The sequence below is a fragment of the Pelophylax lessonae genome (genome assembly GCF_965119305.1).
Source record: "Pelophylax lessonae genome assembly, chromosome: 3".
NCBI classification, from domain to species: domain Eukaryota; kingdom Metazoa; phylum Chordata; class Amphibia; order Anura; family Ranidae; genus Pelophylax; species Pelophylax lessonae.
Genome location: NC_138770.1, coordinates 528,786,261 through 528,807,628, shown reverse-complemented (window position 1 = coordinate 528,807,628; position 21,368 = coordinate 528,786,261). Strand labels below are relative to the sequence as shown.

The following is a 21,368-nucleotide window of genomic DNA, read 5'->3' as shown; positions in this document are numbered from 1 at the left end:
GGTCATGACCCCTCTTTAGGGACAATAACGTCAAAATAGGCAAGGAAAGGAAACCCCTTTGCCGCTCTGAATGGTCTGAGTGCCAAAGGGTACCTGCGCCTCCGTCGCAGCTTCAGCTACGTCCTCCACCTTTAGGGTCTGGCGCTCAGATACAATCAGTTTCTTTTCCTTTTCTGGCACGGCCGCATGCGTGGAAGATTCATCCTATCACAAGATTCCAGGAGTGTGGTCGCAGGGTGAACCACGCCGTGACGTCCAAATCAGATTCAGGATCTGATCAGACAGATGAGGCAGGGGACACTTTTTGCTAGCCCGACGCCTGCAAGCTACCTCCACCCGGGACACAAGCGAGTCCAGGACTGCCATCAGTGCATGGATAGATGGTTGGGACCCCAGAGGGCCCTGCAGCCTCAGAGGGCATCAGGTGGGGAAACGTGCTTCAAAAGACTCCATGAGTCACCAGGGGAACCAAAAAAAAAAAGTTTAACACTGCTAAGGGACCATTCCCACTGCGCTGACAGCACCACCAGATCGCCAAGCACAAGGCACAGAGCGATCCTAAGAAGAGAGGGAGAGGACACCCCCAGATTCACCACCTGCTGACACATGCATCTGCAATCACCAGGAGAATCTGCATTATACGTGCGGCTATTAGGAAGCTAAATGATCCAGGAATAAACACCAGGGGATAAGGAGGGGCTGCCACCGCCAAAATTGTTGCCCACGGGGCTCCATAGTCATGGCCGCCGCTATTTGCAATGCAAACCACAAGAAAATGGCCACCGACTACACAAAAATAGGAATACACAAGGCTACAACAAAATGGCAGCTCCGCATGGCGCCACAAGACCTACATGGAACCAGAAATCGGAGACCAGGCCTCAGGACAGATCCAGGCAGGACAAGGGGCCCCGGCAAGAGTCTCCCCGCCAGTCGATTGTCTGGTCGCTGACAGCGCACCACCCCACCCGCATCGCCAGTTAGCGCCCTGCCCCCACCCCAGAAAAGTGGCCAGACCACCCCAAAAATACATGCCCAGTGTATGTGGGAGGGGAATCAGGATGAGGAACTTGGCGGGGGGGGGGGGGGGTGCCTGCTGGAAGGAGGGGAAACCAGGGGGTCTGACCGTCCCAAGGAGGGGCCCACATTCACCCCAAAACTCTGCAGGGGTAGACGGCTACTCACCATTCCAGGAACCAGGTGGGCATCGCTACAAACAGATCCTTCTCTCCATCGAAATGGGGGGGGGGGGGGTCGTTTGTCGGCCAGGAGGAATGCTGCAACTCAGGCTAAGGCCCGGTCGTATGCAACCTCCCGTGAGGTTTAACTCGCAGGCCAGCCCCCGTCCGGTGGGGCTATGTGGCGACCGACCTAGTGCGGAGCTGAGGCCTGCATATACTTGCTGGCCAGACTGGGCTGACCACTAGATCTAGATTATCCAGCCTGTCGCCCAGTCTGAGTTGACAGTAGTAGTAGGGCCTCTTTTTTTTTTAATTTCACTTAGGGGTGTACTCACTTTTGTTGCCAGTGGTTTAGACATTAATGGCTCTGTGTTGAGTTATTTTGAGGGAACAGCAAATTTACACTGTTATACAAGCTGTACACTCACTACTTTACATTGTAGCAAAGTGTTATTTCTTCAGTGTTGACACATGAAAAGATATAATATATTTACAAAAATGTGGAGGGGTGTACTCACCTTTTTTTTGTGAGAGATAGAGAGAGATTTATTATATATATATATATATATATATATATATATATATATATATATATATATATATATATATATATATATATATATATATATATATATATATATATATATATACACACACACACACACATATACACACACACAAGGCCTAACAGCCAATAAAACATATCTGTTGGTCCGGAACACGTGTATAACTGCATGCATTCCCAACCCGCAGGCAAAAACATGCTACTCTTTAGCAGTGCCATTAAGAATTAATAGCAACCCCGTGCAAAGCAAGGCACCCTGCGGTTCAGTGCAGTACATTTTTAGAAAAGGTTCCTAGTACACACACTATCAGGTTCTCTTCCATTAAACCCAACGGGTTGAACAAAAAAAAAAAACCCCCAAAAAACTGACAACTCAGCTCAGAGCCAATATCAGACATTAGCAAAGCAATCTCCCCTGTTAAGCTATTGTGTTCTGACTGGGGGGGGGATGGTAATGGCCCCCCCATCCGACAGGCTGTAGGGGCCAAATATCGACCGTTTTTTATTGAACTGGCCAATGTCGCCCGAAGTTCGACCCATGTGAACATGGCTTAAAGTGGAGTTCCACCCATTTTTGGAACTTTAGATCTATGTAATCCCCTTTAAAATGGCTTTTACCAATGGAAACTTTTTTTTTTTTTTTTTTGCTAGTAAATACCTTAATTTCGGCTTTATTCCTCCTCACCTCACTTCCTGGTCCGATCGGCGATGACGTCATTCGGCGATCCGCAGTGTCTGCTGGGATGTATTCTATTCCAGAAATCTCGCAGTAGCTGTATCTGTACTGAGACGTGCCTGCCCCGCCTCCGCCCCGGCCTCGCCTCCTCTAATTGAGTTGCTTTGTATGAATGTATTAAGGCTGTTCTCTGCCCCGCCTCCGCCCCGCCTCCTCTCATTGAGTTGCATTGTATGAATGTATTAAGGCTGTTCTCTGCCCCGCCTCCTCTCATTGATTTGTAAGAGGAGGCGGGGCGGAGGCGGGGCAGAGAACGGCCTTAATACATTCATACAATGCAACTCAATGAGAGGAGGCGGGGCGGAGGCGGGGCAGGCACGGCTCAGTACAGATACAGCTACTCCGAGATTTCTGGAATTGAATACATCCCAGCAGACACTGCGGATCGCCGAATGACGTCATCGCCGATCGGACCAGGAAGTGAGGAGAGGAGCAATAATGCCGAAATTAAGGTACTTACTAGCAAAAAAAAAAAAGTTTCCATTGGTAAAAGCCGTTTTAAAGGGGATTACATACAGCTATGTATTCCAACCTATTAAAAATGGGTGGAACTCCGCTTTAAGACTCAATCTATCTTTGTTCAAGTTTTATATGAACTTCTCATTGTCATACCCAAGCATAGCTTACACTTGGGCACCAAGTAAGACTGCCAACTACAACCAGTTTTGCCTTTTGCATTATAAAAAGCCAACCATTTTGTGTCTGTTTACTTGCATCTTTCACAATTAAAAAAATAAATAAATCTTTTGTAGATTAAAAAAGGACCACAATTAAGGACACTGTATTCTGATAACTGCTGTACACAATAGCATTCAGTATGTTTTTTCTACTTAACAAGCCTATATATTTTTTCTACACATTTAGTTTAGGAAGCTGGCCAGCACATACATATGTTATGACAAGCTGTAACACTGCCAGCACCCAAACATCAAGTGTCACTTGTATACATGAGAAGTATGAAAGAAAAAAAAAAGAAAGAAAAACACTATAACTACAGGCATAAACCATAAGGTTAGTGGATACATTAATTGGTGGTCCTGGAAAGTGTTTTCTCCTTTTCAGTCTCCTGCAGATATCCACAAAAACTTGGGCAGGCCATACATTATACAGGTTTCCTTTAGATTTAACAAAACCATATACTGCAATAGAAGATCAAACCTAAACACTTTCAATTTGTATGCAATCAGACATGCCCTTGCACTACATAGTTGAAGGCAAATCTAAAGCAAGTTGAAGAAAATTGTATAATGTATGGCCAGCCTTACAACTGACCACAAACATAGAAATTACTACCTGCTGAGAAATATATTCACATTATACACTGATGCATTCGCAGTTTTTTGCAGCCAGGGAGAATTTTTCAGCTGTAGTATATGGCATTGAAGAATCTCAAAAAATCAGTATAAATTTAAGAAAATACAATTACAGCATCTACACATATGCCCTTTGTTCATTCACAAAAAAAGTGAATAGAAAGAGAAGCGGAACGCTCAGCTAACGTCTTTAAAACAAACACTGCAGTAATAATGAAAAATCATATTCACTTCCACATTATATTTAAATTATTCCTAGTCTACTATCGCACTTTATGATCTTCAGAGCTTGGAAACATACTTTGTGATGATGCCCGCACATTTCCTGGAATGATAGGTGTTTACCATTTCCTGCGTGCAGGCATGGCTGTGTAACAGATCCACAGAATATGCTCTATGATAATAATATCCAAGTGTCTCTGAGTCCGTCCCTGTGTCCGTGTAATTGCGCTACTGCGCATGTGCCGCACGAACAGCCGTTGGGACGCAGAGAGACTTCGGGCGGCCGCTGGCAATGGGTGGGCGTGTTACACAGGAGCGGATTCCCGCCCACCTTTCAACATCCTATTCAGGATTGGCTGGCGTTCCGATCCAGCTGGGGAAGGAGAAGTACTTCACCTCGATGGCGGAGAAGAGCGCGGCTCCGGAGGAAGAGGCCTGTTGGATGATGCCTCGAAGGCATTATCCGACATGACAGAGGCATCATTCGACAGGCCTCTTGCTCTGGAGCTGCGCTCTTCTCTGCCACCGAGGTGAAGTACTTCTCCTTCCCCAGCTGAATCAGAATGCCAGCCAATCCTGAATAGGATGCTGAAAGGTGGGCGGGGATCCGCTCCTGTACACGCCCACCCAGCTCCGGCGTCATGTCGGATAATGCCTTCCGTCGGATAGTGCATCCGACGAACAGCGCATGCGCGGTAAATGACGTCACTCCAGCTGACCAGATGCATTTTCCGGCGGGAAGAATAATAATCATAAAAAGTAAATAAAAAATAAGAAATTAATAAAAAAAAAAAAAAAACACATTATATATTATATTATCGGGCGAAACTGTTGAAGCGGCGGGTGTGCGTGGGCACGCGCTAGCGTGGACTTACTGCTAAACGGCAGCAGCCGTTACAAGTGGCGGCGGGCGAGCGATGTCACGCTTGGTCAGCTACGTCATGTGGCTCTCGCGTTGTTAGAAAAAAAAGAACGAGATAAGCGAGAGCTGCTCAGTCATCTCTGCGCATGTCCCAGACGTTGCTAGGGCAACAGGGATGCAGAGCTGACAGAGGCTCTCGCTTAACTGGAACAAGTCTGTTTTTACAAATGTTTGACCACATATGTTCTAGCGCCCGTTAATTTAACAGGCTTAATGTCTAGTGAGCTATAAAGGTGCTGAAAGGAGGAGTCTCCTGAGTCCGTACAGCAGGTTTTCTCAAACAGGGTCCCGTGGAACCCTAGGGTTCCTCCTGAAGTTGCTAGGGGTTCCTTGAGCAATGGGCATTTTCTGCCTCCCAGATACGTTTCCAATGACACCATTGTTCCTTACAGCTATCGGTATTTCTTCCCAATGATGCAATATGAGTAAGGAGTAGTGATCAACCAATATCGTTTTTTTTTGGCCGATACCGATATTTTGGTCATCACATATCAGCCGATATTTCGGACATATACATTTTTTTTTTTTTAATGATTTATTTTTTTTAAAAAAGGTACTGTTGTAGAGGGATCTGGGAGTCTAAAAGACCCCAACCCCCTCCTCTGCACTTAAAAGCATTCAAAAACGCCAAGTTTGGCTGTTTTGAATGTTGTCTTTAATTTGGTGCCGAGTACACGGAAGTGAAGTCATGACATCACTTTCGGGTTTTTACATGGAGACCAGATCAGAGCCAAATGATGCTTTGATTGGGTCTTCAGTGGCCGTGCAGGTAGGATACCCAGGGTCTCCCGGTGGGCTGGGAGACTCGGGCGAGCGGCGGGAGGGGGGTGTCCCCTCCCGCTTCTTGTAATGACAGCCGAGCGGCTTCTCAGCCGCATCGGTTTTCATTACAAGACAGCCGACCGTCGGCTATGGATGCCCGTACCAGAGTGATGCCTCTAGCTGCAGGCATCACTCCGGTACAAGCACTTTCCCGAAATATAGGCAATATCGTAACCTCGGGGACCGATTCCAATATATCGGGGAAAGTGCAGATCGGCCCTCGATATATCGGCTTTGCCGATAATCGGTCGATCCCTAGTAAGGAGCATGCTTCCCACTGACTGTCACACTAATGTGTCATGAGTTGTAGATTTTTCATTTTTAGCAAGGGTTACCCGAGAACAGAAATTTATTTCAAGGGTTCCTCTGTGTGGAAAAGGTTGAGAAAGGCTGCCGTACAGGAATCACTGGCAACTCTGTTCTGAATTAAAGTGGAACTACACTGCTGAGCACCACAAACGCTGATTTAGGTTTTAATATTCAAAGCAAACTCACCCATCCACGGATATCTCCATGCTTTATTTTGCTGAAAAAGCACAAAAAAAAAAAAAGGGGGGGGTGTGTCCTGATGTAGAAGGGAGCAGACTTCTCGGCGAGAGCCATGGCTTCCCAGCCGCCGAATCCCGCTTCATCTTCTCCTCCTAAGAGATATCTTACCGTGTAGGATGCTGATACCAAGTAGGGGGATCCCCTCCTGATTGCCCTATGCCATTCAAAGGGAGATTTGCTAATAAACAGCCGCCTCCTAAGCCTCAGAGCTCTGCAGCAGGGACACGTGCCACGGCCATCTTGCCTCTCTCCCCTGAAGCTGAACAGGCAGAGGAAGTGAGAGCGAATTTGCAGAGGCTGTTTGACATAGTATTTGACATAGGGGAGCCCTCACAGCCTGCGGGACCCCTGAAAAGCATTTCCGCCACTGCTGCCATCCTCGATGCTAGAGAGGCTAGTAAAACCACCCTGATGGGCAGGATCAAGACACTGGCTATTGAGTGTAGCCTCATCAGGTAGGACATGGACAAATTCAGGACGGGAATCGGCAGCAGAGGCTCGTATTTCAGAAATTGAAGATGCTGCTGGCACCTCCAGACACAACTCTGAGCTACAAAACACAGTGTAGCTTTTAATGGCAAGATCAGAGGATGCTGAAAACCGCCTGCGCAGGAATAACGTGAGAGTGGTGGGCTTTCTGGAGGGCTCTGAGGGAGCTAATCCCCCTGGTTTTGCCGAGAGGTTTTTCAAAGACATCCTCAATTTGACCCAAGTATCTTCTGCATACATAGTGGAACGTGCCCATGGGGTGCTGACAGGTCCTAGGCCTCAAGGAGTGCCACTCAGACCGTTCCTAGTGCGTTTCCTCATATATCGTGATCGAGACCTCATCCTGGCTGAAGTGAGGAAACAACCTCAACTTAAATATGAAAATACCACCCTGCATTTCTTCCTCGATTTCTCTCCCGAGCTCCAGATGCCTAGGCGATCATTTCTGGATGGTACAGGTACGTCGGTTTGCAGGAAGTGGTTAAATTCCCAGACCCCACTATATGGACCAAATATGGTAATAGGAGGGTGGCAGATATAGTGAAGAATGGCACACTTCTACAGTTTGATGCCATAAAAATCCAAATTTAAGCTACCTAACTGCCATCTGTTTCGTTACTTGCAATTGGGGCATGCATGCAACTCTCAATTTGGTACCTCACCAATTACATTGCAAGAGAGTGATAAAGAAAATATTCTCAGATACGACTCTTTACATAAAGCATTGTCTAATATTTATAAGAAATTATTTGTAGATACCTATAGAGTCCTTGTGCCCTGCAAAACAGCATGGGAAAGGGTATTTCTTCAGATGGGCGGAGATGACTGGAACAATGTAAGGGATATAAAATTTCTCTCGGTTGGTCTCAACTAGAGATCATCTCATTCAATATAAAATTTCTACATCGTATATTCACCTTACCCCGGACAGATTTTTTCCCTCCCAGTCATCCTGTTGTTGGTGGTGCACCTCACCTGGAACAATTTCATGCATATATTCGGAGACTGTGGCCATACAGAAATTTTAGATGGAAGTTGCTGAATGCATAGAAGAGGTTACTACTCTGTATTAGGCCCAGTATTGAAGTGCGTCTCTTGGGATTGGTGTATGCTCTAGCTCCAAAGAGTAATACATTCACTGTTGACTTATTTTACTATGCTAGGAAATGATAGTACTCTGCTGGAAAAAGGCTACACCCTCCGCCATTCAGGCGAGGAAGGCGCTTGTCGCTTGTAAATAAAGCACTCCTTTTATAAAGCCACTTATGCCAGTAGGGGAATACCCAATAAATTCTAGAAGGTGTGGGGAGGTTGGACAAAGAGTTCCTCTAGTGTCTGACTAACCTGGGAGTATTTAAAAAGGCCCTTGATACCTTTCAAGGGGTATATTGTTTTGGCTGGTAAAAGATATGTCTGGGGCTATGTTCAAGACGTATATGTTGAACTGGTACTGTGCACATAAATGCCAGCCCTAGTGCAGACCCTTTGGTGTGGTGGCTTGATAGAAGAACACTGGTGTTGAGAGACAGTACTTTTATGTCACGCTAACCTGAAAAAGATGTTCCTATACACAAACATATTAACCTCTGAGCTATACTTTGTGCCTTGTGCCGAGGCTTCGTTTGTGGTTATAGTCGCCGATGTTCAGGTTGTTTTGACTGCCTATATGGTCTTTTGCTTTTGTAAGGTTTTATGAAAACAGCAAAAAAAAAAATAATTTTTTGTTGGTTACTAGCGGTCGGGCTAACAATGTCCACTCATATCCTGTACCATGGTGTATACACTGCTGCTGTTCTGTGAAAACAGCCAAGTCGCCGTAATCTGCAATTACTCTTGCTGTAGTGTTACCGAAGTGATGTGGTTGGAGATTTTGGCGAGTTGGCTGTTTTGACAGAACACAGGAAGATATGCTTAGCTGAGAAAGACCCTCCTCCTCTTCTGAAGACTCCTGGGATGTATGACATAATTTGCCTAGGCACTGAAATCAGGAACTAAAGAAATGCAAAAAAAGAAGCGCCGCTCCTGCTGTCATTGGACAAAGCAGGAGCCAATCACCGGGTCCGGAGGCCACGATGGACGCTGGGACCCACTGATCGTTCGAAAGGAATGACAAAGGCAGATCGCTTTTCTATCAGAGAGTAAAAGAGTTAAGCTGAAACACAAATCTCTCTTTTCCTCCAGTGCATCCACTCCCCCCTACAGTTAGAAAGCACTCTCTAGGAGCACACTTAACCCCTTGATCGCCCCTGGTGTTAACCCCTCTCCCACCCAGTGTCATTTTAACAGTAATAGTGCATTTTTTTTTAGCACTGACCACTGTACTGGTGTCATTGGTCCCCAAAACGTGTCACTTAGTGTCAAATTCATCCGCCGCAATTTTGCAGTCCTGCAAAAAAAAAAAAAAAAAAAATAAAAAAAAAAGCAGATTGCCGCCATTACTAGTAAAAATTAAATAAATTTAAAAAATCCATAAATGCATCGGTTTGTTGACGCAATAACTTTTGTGCAAACAAATATACACTTATTGGGACTTATTTTTACGAAAATACGTAGCAGAAAAATTTATCTGCCTAAATTGATGAAAAAAATTCGATTTTTTACATTTTATTGGTTAGGCTTTATAGCAGAAATTAGAACATCTTATTTCAAAATCATGTTTTTTTTTTTTTTTTTGTTAATAGCGCAAAAATTAAAAACCGCACAGGTGATCAAATACTACCAAAAGAAAGCTCTATTTGTGGGGGGGGGGGGGGAAATCACTTTTATTTGGGTACAGCGCTGCACGACCGCACAATTGTCAGTTAAAGAAACAGAGGAGTGCCTTATCACAAATGGCCTGGTCAGGAAGGGGGTGAAACCTTCGGGAGCTGAAGTGGTTTAGGCTACATTCACACCTGAGCGTAGCGTTTTTCGCGCGTTTTTTACCGCGATTTTACCGCGATTTTTGCGGCGTTTTTTACCGCGATTTTTACCGCGATTTTTGTGCAGGCGTTTTTAGATTGAATAGAGATCAATGGAAAACGCCTGTAATCTGCCCAAAAAGAAGCTCATGTACTTTTTTGAGCGTTGGGCGTTTTGTATACAGCTTCAAAACGCTCAGATGTGAACAGGGGCCATTGAAATGAATAGGATTTGTCTTGTTGGGCGTTTTGAGAGCTGATCCTAGAGCAGAAAAACGCCCCAAAAACGCCCCAAAACGCCTAGATGTGAACGGAGCCTAAAGGAACAACACAGCACTGCAATGGGTGGATTTCAGTGGCAGGGTCAACAAGTGGTTGTGGGACTTTGAGAAAAAAGGTTTTGGCTTTAGATATACTTTAGATACAAAATGCCAAGGATGACATTTAGCACTCAAAATGTGTTTTCTCATCCACCGTTCAGAGTGTAGAGACTTATCTACTGGCAAACTGCACACAGCTGTACCAAGGAACTCTTACACTGTAATCCTCTTGTTGGATTACTACACATTGAGCTCAATTCACAAAGTGGTTTCTCTCGTTTGGCTGCCATTTCCTTGTCACCGCATTTTACCCAGAAAATATCTCTTAAATCCCAATTTACAACAGTGTATAACAAGCTTTATTAAGCCTGCCCTGTACATTGTGGTATTTCACCACTACTAGTACTGCAATAAACCTCTAATCTTTGGGAAAAATAAAGCATTCTGAGCCAGAATCTAAGTAGTGAGTTTATAAAAGGAGTGGATTGCCACCTGCCTATAGACATCGCAGAATTAAGGCCCGTACACACGTAGCGATTGTCGGCCGTAAATATTCGGCCAACGTCCGATCGGCCGATTGTCGGCTTGTTAGTATGATGCTTCCGACAGCCAACTGCGACTTTTCGGCCAAACAGAATCTGGTGTGCAGGCTTTAAAATTTTTGTTGGCCAACACCAGAATGGCCGATTGTTCCTCAGTCAGTACAGATTTCGGCCGACAAACAGCAGATGAGCAAGACTGGGCATGCTCAGAGAAGAAAAAACACAGGGAAAGTTAACCATCACATGACATCACTTCTGCAGTCGGCTGTTGTTGGCCGACAAAATTCATGTGCAGTCTTTAGCACTTTTCAACCGACAGGACAGCACCGCACAAAAGACGGCCGATCGTTCGGCCGACATTCGGTACGTGTGTACGGGGCTTTACTCTACATTGCTACCGCATTTCATAAGCATTTTTAATGGGGAGTGCAGTGTGCAGCCTGCGTGCCGCAGCATATATTCTACATAATGCTACTGGGCCATCTTCCTCCAGGGTCCCCCCCAATTTTTTTTAAATGGGGCTTGCTCCGGAGTTCCAATGTGCTTAACACATTTGTAAGTACCTCAATGTGCCTTTGTTCATGCTAAAGGCACATTAACGTTTTACAGCTGGAACCCTTTTATCCACCTTTACCATAAATGTCAGTCAATTCCCAACTACCACCACCCAGGTACTACTTCTAAAGAGACCCTGTCAGGCATCCAAAGCTATAAACCATCAGCTTCTTGCTAGAAAAGGGGGTTGTATATTCCCCCCTCTGTTCCAGCACTGCCACTTCCGAAAGTCTTGTAAACACTCATAGGATTTTCAGATGTCTACAACCCCCTTTCATCACTGCTGAACCCTGCAGAGGCAGAGGTAAAGGAAAGAACCTCTACATGCAGTCAAAAGCACAGACATTTAACACTCCCAGAAATGTCTCAATGCTTTAAAGGCTGCAAATCTGGAATGGAGGAGGGGTGTAAGAGACACAGGATGCCACAAAGGGGAGTACAGAGTCTGGGAAATTTGTACACTCAGTCTCTCTGTAGTATTGACAAATAGGGAAAACAGCAGAAGATTGATGTACATGTCAGTAAGGCCCCTTGAACACGGGACGGACTCAGTCAAGCTATGAGCTGATTCCTGCTAAGCAGGCAGATGACAGGCCTGTGTCCACTTATGCAAAGCAGACATGGACACAGCCCACTGTTCTCTATGGTGCGGCCAGGTGGAAACGGACCGCCTTTCTGTTTCCAACTGATCCACTAGACAGATGGGGAACAGATCCCCAACCACCTGGTTTTGGCAGACCGGTTCAGATGCAGGCAGGTGTACACAGACACGTGTCCATTTATATCTGCCTCCCCATATAGAACAATGGGTGGTCCGATTGGGTCCGCCTGAAATACAGACAGACGACCCAATCAGTCTGCTTGCGTGAAAGGGGCCTAAGATTTTATATAAAGCGGACAGAACATTTACAGCATCTCTCCTGGGAAGTGGCAAATTTACAGGAAGAGAAGTTATTTGGAGAAATTGGAAAAGTAATGGGGACGCATCAAATATCAGTTCCAGATCAACTTAAAGGCAAATGTTGTCAAAGAATTGTTCCACAAATGGGGCACAATCCCTCAGTGTCAGTCACACATTCTGTGCACGAAATGGCAGAACTTGTGACAGATTCAAGTACCTTGGTAAGGTGTATACTGTATGCTGCAGAATTGCCTCACAGAAAGTTATATGTGACAATTTATTTCACCATGGAAGAGGTCTCCCTTTCCTCAACTTTTTTTTTTTTTATCATCTTACTTAATAAATGTCACAGCCTTAGCACCAGAAAGTAAAAGTATCATACAAAATAAGTACTACCTGAAATCGCCACACACCTCAAAAATAGCTAGAAAACTGTTCCAACAGCTTTCATGTATTTGGCACAGGACCTTGTTTACACCAGCGGCAGTGTCTATTGCAATGACTTCCAGGAGGTGATACTGCCTCCTCTGAAGATCTTACTTGCATGTAATTACTACGCCATAATATTGAGCTAAGCATTTGGTTTGCAGTTGTGGCTCAGTCCAACTGACTTTAATCGGAAAATCTGACAGCTGAGGCCACCTGTCAAACATGACATGCCAAATGTTTGCCTCAACCACAAAGGAAAGCATTGTGGCATGTATACGACTCCCTCCAGCTGCATGATATGACAGTAAATATATGTGGTGCAACTGCATGTTTTTACCACCTTCTTTCCTAACTGTATAAAACAAGGCTTTTCTAATAGGCAATAACACCAGAAAAGTGTCAAATGACTGTTGAGAGGTCCAGGATCTTCCCAGCAGAAACATCCTGATTAAAAACTACACTTTATGTTCTGTAAAGGCCTCATCCATACACAAGTATACAAATACACACACACACACACACACACACACACACGTAAATTCTCCTTCATCCTCTTGTAGCTGACCATGTTTTAATTTACATAGCAAAGCTCGCTCCTTTGTACTTGCATATATGTGTAAACGACTGCACTCAAAGCTACATTCTCAAATTTTTTATTTATTGGCTCTGAACTTATGGCTGCACTACAAAGCTTGACTACGCTATGAGCATTGTCCCACACACAATGCACCCTTTTTAAAGTCCATAAAAAAAATGTTTTCACCCACATTATGTGCAAGAGACCTCAAAGTGGTTGTAAACCTCAGACATGAAATATGAACAAAACATATCCTTCTATAGTGTGTACTTGTCTAAATACAAAGCACTAAGTGTCATTTCTGTCTACTACTTTGTTCCTCTGCTATCAACATGAATCCCTTCTAAAAAGTTTTCCTGACACCAAGAGAAAAATGGTGACAGGGGAGGGACCTCCGGCTGATTAACAGCCTTAGCTGTGTGGAAGGGGAGTCTCTTCATCCACTCAGACCCATTTTCTGAACTCTCAGACAAGCATAATTCAGCACTTTGAACAGGTGTACAAAAAGAGAATACTGCAGATAAACAAGTACATCTTATGTATGAGGATTTGTTTAATTTCTCTATCACCTGAGGCAAGGGTGCCTGCATTCTGGATTAGTAAAGCAGACACCTTTGGACAGCAGCATTGCCAGTCTAGGAGGAAGGTAGTGTTAGACTAGCAGATTTAGGACTTGACTTTCAAACTGAATCTGAACTCCAGCTAATACTTTATACTGTAAGCAGTTACAGTAAACAGGTATTTTTCCTTTTTGGGAAATGATTTAAATAAATAAAAGTTGGCCACTGTAATCAACTCCATCAATGTTATACAGTGTGCCTCAACCCTCTAGCTGCTACTTTTGCTGGACAGTTTGGGCTGTTAAAGAAAGTTTAAATGAACAGACTTATGCTGGTCATACACTATACATAGAAATTGTTCAAACTCATTTTCGAAAAACGAACACACGGCCGAGAGAGAAAATGATCGTGCCATCATATAACGACCGATAAATTGATCGATGGACATAAATGAATCCGTTCTTTGTTCCTTTTTTAATCACATATACCTGGTGCAAACATTTTGGACTAGAAACACATTAACATTTCAATTTATCGCTTGTTTTGCAGAAAATTTCCAAACTTGTCCATCGTTTTTTTTCGGCTCAAAAACGTCACAACCAATTACCGATTCGTGCCCTTTAACTGGCCAAAAAACGGTCTAAATGACCGAATTTCGGCTGATTTTTCGTATAGTGTATGGCCAGCATAAGGCTCCATTCACACCTATGCATGTTGCTTTTGAGCTTTCTGCAGTGCTTTCCCTGCGAATTGCAGCAAAAACACAATACCTGTGTTTGAGATTCGGGTCCATTGAAATCTATTACATGCAAAATGCTGCATTTTACTGCAAAAAAAAAAAAAAATCCGACCCTTTCAAAAAATGCATTAATGTGAACATGTTCCATAGGAACCCATGCTAAAAATTTAAATGCATTTCTGCAAAAAGCATGAAAAAACACATTCGCGTAAATGGAGCCTAAGGCCTCGTTTACACCTGCTTTGCATTTTCAAGTGCAACCCACATTCGGATTGCTCTGTGGAGAGCAATACAAAAGGTGGTGAGAGGGCATTGTATCGCCAACTCCCTACCTATTTTACCCCCTAAATACTGGATGACTGCAGCAGTTGCAGTGGGACCCCATTCCTCAAATGGGTTGTGCTCAGGTGGGCGGTACCACCCACCAAGTGGGAAAGAGGTACAATTCCTGCCGTGGCATGTGCACACCCCAGCCGCTGATATACAGCAAAAAGGGAGCAGTTAAATGGTAAAACAAGTGGCTCAACCATGAGTTTTTACTGCCCCTAAACCCCAAGTGTAAATGAGCCCTTACTGGCCAGGTGAAAAAAGGAAAAAAAAGAAAAATGAGTCTATCCACTACATCTAAGGCCCCTTTCACACATAGGAGTTCACACGGACTTCGTTTTTCTCAGCAGGGGATCGATCCGCCAATCCCCCGCTGAGCAAGCGGATGGCAGCTGTGTCTCCGCGCTGTGTGCGGAGAGAGCCGTCAGGTCCCCGCTGTTCTCTATGGGGGAATCGGATGGGAACGGACCGTCTGTCCGTTCTCATCCAATCCCATCCGCTGGACGGATGGAAAATAGGGTTTCCATCTGATTTGACGGATAGGATGTCAGCGGACATATCTCCGCTGACATCCGATGCCCCATAGAGATGCATGGGGCATCCATTCAGATCCGCCTGAAAAACGGACAGGCGGATCTGAACAGTCCACCCGTGTGAAAGGGGCCTAAAGCCCCGTACACACGTACGGATCGTCGTCATACAAATGTTCGTCTTTTCTCCCCGGGATGTCGGTGTCTGTTGAAAAGTGCAAAGACAGCACAAGGACAGCACAAGAATTTTGTCCGCAGACTTCAGCTGACTGCAGAAGTGATGTCATGTAATGGTTAACTTTCCCTGTGTTTTTTATTTTCTGAGCATGCCCAGTCTTGCAAATCTGCGGTCTGTCGGCTGATTTCTGTACTGACAGGCGAACAATCGTCCGTTCTGGTGTCCGCAGACAAAAATTTTCATGTTTGCAAGAAAGACTCTTGTCCGCGGATTGTGCGCAGACATCTGTCGGAGGCGCCATACTAACACGCGTACAATCGGCAGATCTTTCGTCCGCCGACATTTGTATGACGACGATCCGTACGTGTGTACGGGGCTTAAGAGTTGGTAAACTGCAGCATATAATAAATATTTGCTCTTGGATTTAATACCGCTTTAAAACTCAACTCCAGATAGCATACACCTCACTGGACCTAACCCAATGTAAGGCGGGACAGTTTAAAAAGGGACTAAATTCCCAAAGTTCTGCTTTACGCTAGGTGCACACCTATGCATGTGGCTGTGGGTATCACAAAGACTCCCGCACCCACCCACAGTGAAAACACATGGATCTGCCCTTCATCCTGAATGGCACCCCAGGCATGCAAAAATCGCAGTGTGCGCACAAGAACCACAGGGAAATCACACAAAGTGACCATGCGATTCCTCCACAGACCGCAGCTTGAAAAAGGTGCACTCTCCATTTCAATGGGCTGCCGTGCTCGCACAAATGCGGTCCACAAGAATGCTAAAGCGTGAACCCAGTGTAAAAGCAGTATTGCAGTCAAAAATCTGACTTTACCCTACTGGTAAGACTATAAAAAGTGTTACCTGTAAGCAGCTCTGAAATGGCTTGAGCTTGCACCATTTAGAGTGCCTGCATCGGCCTAAGCGGATAATGTATTTGTGCATCCACGGAACACTGAGCGTGTCACGGATCCAGAGAGCGCCATGCCGACTACTGTGCACATGTTCGGATTCACATCAACGGAGCCCGGCCATTTAAACAGCCGCAGCACACAAACCTGGAAGAAGTGAAGATGTATGCTACAACAGCAATGACAGCACACTGCTGGAGGGCTCCATTTGAAGGGTAAGTCTGCCACAATATGTGGGGCATACTAGCCCATTATGGCATTAAAGTAGAGCTCCACCCAAAAGGGTAAGCCCCCCCACCGTGTCGAATTTGGGAGCACATGCAGTAGGAACCTGGCTGTAAAGCCTCAAGGCTTCACTGCCAGTTTCCCTTACCCAAAGCAGGCTTCCGGTCATTTTTTTCTTTTTTAGGATAAAACTACAACTGGAATAGTCACTGCTTGTTCATTTATCATTCACTATCTTCAAAAGTGTCCCCTGGGTTGTTTTTGTGCTGCATTGAAAAGTACATTTCTCCTCTTCTGTACAGCACGGCCATCTAGACTGTGGGCATGTGAAGCCCTCCCAGCATGCACCTCCCGAACTGACGCATGTGCAGTGTGTTTCCATAGCAATGGCGGAGGAAGTTCCTGCCCCATTGCTACGGAAACCTCATATCAAGCAAAACAAATGGCTGGCAATGCCCATTGACTCCTGGGATCTAGGACACTCCTCTCCCAGGAGCAAAATGCTCTGCTGGAAATTACGTACCTCGCCGTGGAGAGGTACACAGGAAGAGGACAGATATGGCATTAAAAAGTAAATCAACCAAAAAAAAAAACTGCCAAATGTACAGCACTGCCATCTAGATTGTGGGCACGTGAAGCCCTCCAGGTCTCTGTTCCAGGATTCGTTGCAAGATGGCTACCCAGCATGCACCTCCCGATCTCGCCCATGTGCAGTCCCATGGAATCCTGCCCCACAGCATGTCGGCTGGGTTTTCATAGCGATGGAAGTTCCCGTCCCTCTTGCCATGGAAACCTCTTCTATCACAAGGAACCAGAAAGTAAAACAAGCGGCCAGCGATGGTCATTGACTCCTGGGATTGAGCACACTTATCTCCCAGGAGCCAAACACTCTGCCGGAAATGATGTACCTCCCCACAGCGAGGTACACAGAGGACAGATATGGCATTAAAAAGAAGGTAAATCAACCGAGCAACAAAACTGTCAAAACGTTTCTAGCCTGCAAACAAGATCTGCGTGGAGCCAAGTGTGAAATTCGGGTGGAACTCCCCTTTAACTCACAGGGGTACATTTTTTTTTTTTTTTATTACTACTTCAAGCTGGCCATACACTTTACAACCGCTTGACGACCACCCGCCGCATATATACTGGCGCAGGCTGGCTCGGCTGTGCTTATTGACGTATGGGTACGTCGGTTCACAGGAGTGGTGCACTCCCACTCGGCAGCGGAGATGCCGATCCATCGGGCGCGATTGGCACCGGGCACCCACAGTGCCCGTGATCCTTCTATATAGGATCACAGGTCTCTGTGTTCATTTCACAAGCCCATCTCTCATACAGTTAGAAAACACTCCCCTAGGCTACACTTAACCCTTTTATCACCACTGTGTTAGCCCCTTCCGTGCCAGTGTCATATTATTACAATAACAGTGCATCTTTTTAGCACTGATTACTGTAGTAATGTCACTGGTCCCCCTTAAAGTGTCAAAAATGTCAGTTAGGTCCCTTTCATACAGTTTTTTAAACTGATCAAAGCTCTATTTTTCTTCTGTTAAAAAAACGGATGTAAACTGACAAACGGTCAGTTTTTCATCCGTTTTTGCATTGGTAGTGGATGTAAAAAAAACAAAACAAAAAAAAAAAACGGATGAATACTTCATCCATTTTGACGCGACTTAACTGATGAAATAAAAGGTCCGCATGTGTGAAAAACGGGCCTTAGGGGTCCGATCTGTTCGCTGCAATGTCACAGTCCCGCTAAAAATCACAGATTGCTACCATTACTATTAAAAAAATAAACATGACAAATCTTTCCCCTAGTTTGTAGGCGCAATAACTTTAGTGCAAACCAATCAAAATACGCTCATTGCAATTTTTTTTTACACAAATATGTAGCAGAATACAAATTGGCCTAAAAGAATGAAAGATTTTGATTTTTAATTTTATGGGGAATGTTTTATAGCAGAATGTGAAAAATATTGTTTTTTTTCTCCAGAATTGTTGCTCTTTGCTTATAGCGCAAAAAATAACAATTGCAGAGGTGATCAAACACCACCAAAAGAAAGCTCTATTTGTGGGGAAAAAAGGACATCAATTTTATTTCGGTACAGTGTCACACGACCGTGCAATTATCCGTTAAAATGGCCTGGTCATTAAGTGCCGGTTCACACTAGGTCGCTCCGACTTCGGGGGCGACCTGTGAAGTCGTGTGCACCACGACATTGGCGCGACTTGCACGGACTTCATATAATGAATGTCTATGCAAGTCGCTCCGAGGTCGCCCCGAAGTAGTACAGGACCCTTTTTCTAAGTCAGAGCGACTTGTGTCGCTCCTATTAGAATGGGTCCTGTAGCACTGCATGGACCGCGACTTGTCAGGCTGACAAGTCGCGGTAGTGTGAATGGACACTAAGGGGGACAAATCCTTCCCATCCAGAAGTGGTTAAGCCAGTTACTAAGGAAATTCCCTCAGCAAGTGTCCCTAACGTGCTGCCTCCCACTCGACTGAAAAGTCGAAGAAGCTGAGCGAAAACAGACGCCTGATCTGTGGCCGTACCCAATCAGATGCAGCCACTGTTTGAGTATTCTGACAGCCTGGGAGGCCAGAATACAATAGGTACTGAGTGCGATTCCTCCATCCCTGCTATAGTGTCAAGGATGACTGTTAGGCCCCTTTCACATGGGCGATCCGAGCCGTCAGTTTTTCAGGCAGATCGGCTGCTCCATGCATCCCTATGGGGCAGAGGATGTCAGCGGTGACATGTCTGCTGACACCCGCTGCTATCCGATTCCGGCTGTGAAATCCGGACGGATGGAAACCCTATTTTCCATCCGTCCGGAGGATCGGATGAAGATGGACAGGTGATTTGTTCTCATCTGATCTCCCCATAGAGGACAGCGGGGATCTAACAGCTCCTTCTCTGCACACAGAGCTGTCAACCGCCTGCTCAGTGGGGATCAGCAAATGGATCCCCCGCTGAGCATAACGGACTTTGTCCTGTGTGAAAGGACCTTTATGCCCCTTTCACAGGGGCAATCCGATCCGCCTGTCAGTTTTTCAAGCAGATCTGATCAGATGCTCCATGCATCCCTATGGGGCAACGGATGTCAACGGTGACATGTCCGCTGACACCCGCTGCTATTCGATTCCGATCCTGGCTGTGACATCCGGATGGAAAGATGGCAGATCGATCCCCGCTGAGCGGAACGGACTCCGTCCCATGTAAAAGGACCTTTAGGGTTTCCCCCCCCCCCCCCCCCCATTCGCTATCCCGGCCGAATAAAAAAGAAACGATTGCTGTAAGCCCAACTCTACTAACCCCCCCATACCATGTGTGTCCTCTATGGTGGGGAGCTGACAGCTTTACACCTCACATGACAGGGCCTCTTTATTATAAACAGCAGCTTCAGGCTGACCATGAACTTTCAAAATGTCTCCTGAGGAGAGCAGGGAACTGAGCTGTGTGAGGTGATGACTATGAGGAAACCAAGGCTTTCCCCTGACAATTCTGAGGTAAAGCAGCTCAGCCATCTTAGTGAAGTGAGCCGCACACATGTCTACATTACACATCTCCTATCCTCCCTCAGCAATGACTATGGGAGGTCTCCCCCCTGTAATGTCCGCTCCGCCATGTTCATCCAACGCTCATTTCCTTCTCACAGCACGCCATAGAGCCAGGAAGCTCCTCCGCCTCAGCGCGGCCTCTTACCTAGAGCGGGAGCTGCGCAACCCGAGCGGCTCCGGCTCCTCACAGCGCCCGTGCAGCACACCGGATAAAAGCGGCTGGGGGAATCCTCCTCAGGGTCACTCAATGGCTCCGACACCACAGATATTCGCTTCTAAGGCTCTCTTCTCTCTAATTCTCTCCTCGTACTCCCCGTCCTCTTCCTTCGTACTCTTCTTTCTCTGTGCTTCCCCAACACAAAATGGCGGCGGAGGAGGAAATGAGTGAAAGGCCGGCCTCCATGTTACACACAAACACACCCCCAACAGCGCTCACACCCTCAGCACACTCTCTCTGCAGCTCTGAGGGAACCCTCCTTGTGATGAGGGAAAGCCATGGCTGACTACAGTGTACAACCCTGACCAAAAGTTTGGAGAATGACACAAATATTCATTTTCACAAAGTCTGCTGCCTCAATTTGTATCATAGCAAATTTGCATATACAGTAAACCCCCCTCCATTGCGGGGGGTTACGTTCCGGACCCAGCCGCGAAAAGTGAAAATCCGCGAAATAGAAAAACCCTATTAAAATGCATAGTAGGCATGGTTTTTTTTACTGTCACTGTACGTGTAAAAGCATTTTAAGGTCTTTAAACACACTTTTAAAACAATAGAAACTCATTTAAACACATAAAAGATACTGAGAGACATAGCAAGAGCTATGGAAAACACAAAATATTTCATTTTTAATGATTTATATAGTAAAATAACATTACAAAAAAAAAAAAAACGCAATATACCGGGACCGCAAAAACTGAACCGCGATGGAGCGGGGGTTTACTGTACTCCAGAATGTTCTGAAGAGTGATCACATAAATTGCAATTAAAGCGGGGTTCCACCCAAAAGTGGAACTTCAGCTCTTTTGTCCCCCCCCCCCTCCGATGCCACATTTGGCACCTTTCAGGGGGGAGGGGGGAACGGGTACCTGTTTTTGACAAATACCCTTCCCCACTTCTGGGATACGGCGCAGGGGCGCCGTCCCTCAGAAGTTCGGCCCCCTCCTCCTTCCCCTGCCGCCGAGCCAATAGGATTGCGCACCACGCTCCGTGTATGCGCAGTAGGGGCCCGCCCGTGAAGCCGCAAAGGCTTCACGACCGGGTTCCCTTACCGCTAAAGGCAGCGGCAGCACCCGGCAGCAGATAGATA

The 21,368-nt window shown here is 45.8% G+C and overlaps 1 protein-coding gene across 1 annotated transcript in view; it reads right to left on the bottom strand.

The window, feature by feature from the left end:
• Positions 1–20,424, bottom strand: part of LOC309548920 (pre-mRNA-splicing regulator WTAP) — a 100,591-nt gene extending 80,167 nt beyond the window's left edge. Inside the window, exon 1 of the mRNA XM_082248849.1 lies at positions 20,207–20,424. The gene's annotated coding sequence lies outside the window, so the exon portion shown is untranslated. The remainder of the gene's footprint in view (positions 1–20,206) is intronic.
• Between the last annotated feature and the right edge of the window lie 944 nt (positions 20,425–21,368).